The sequence below is a fragment of the Haliaeetus leucocephalus genome, unplaced genomic scaffold (genome assembly GCF_000737465.1).
Source record: "Haliaeetus leucocephalus isolate CR32 unplaced genomic scaffold, Haliaeetus_leucocephalus-4.0 Scaffold678, whole genome shotgun sequence".
In the NCBI taxonomy this organism is placed as follows: Eukaryota; Metazoa; Chordata; class Aves; order Accipitriformes; family Accipitridae; genus Haliaeetus; species Haliaeetus leucocephalus.
This window is the reverse complement of record NW_010973114.1, coordinates 4,329,355-4,329,587: the sequence shown is the minus strand read 5'-3', so window position 1 is coordinate 4,329,587 and position 233 is coordinate 4,329,355. Positions and strand designations below refer to the sequence as shown.

The following is a 233-nucleotide window of genomic DNA, read 5'->3' as shown; positions in this document are numbered from 1 at the left end:
CGGCCGCACTGCGCCCGGGCGGCGATCGCGGGAGGCGCTCGGCAGCCGCTGCCCCGAAGGCTTTCGGCGCGCTGGGTCCGGGCTGGCTCTCCAGAATCATGGACTGTGCTGATATGCCTTGCTTGCTGTCAGTGAGTACAGCCCTCTTCTTCCTCGGCTTCGCTCTTTACTTTTGGTTTTCGCGACGGTTCTTGATTTTTTTTTTTTTAAAAAACTTTACTTCGTTCTCGTTC

The 233-nt window shown here is 56.7% G+C and overlaps 1 protein-coding gene across 1 annotated transcript in view; it reads left to right on the top strand.

Moving 5' to 3' along the window:
• The first annotated feature begins 14 nt into the window (after nt 1-14).
• Nucleotides 15-233, top strand: part of BMP4 (bone morphogenetic protein 4) — a 2,858-nt gene continuing 2,639 nt past the window's right edge. Inside the window, exon 1 of the mRNA XM_010579788.1 lies at nt 15-131. The gene's annotated coding sequence lies outside the window, so the exon portion shown is untranslated. The remainder of the gene's footprint in view (nt 132-233) is intronic.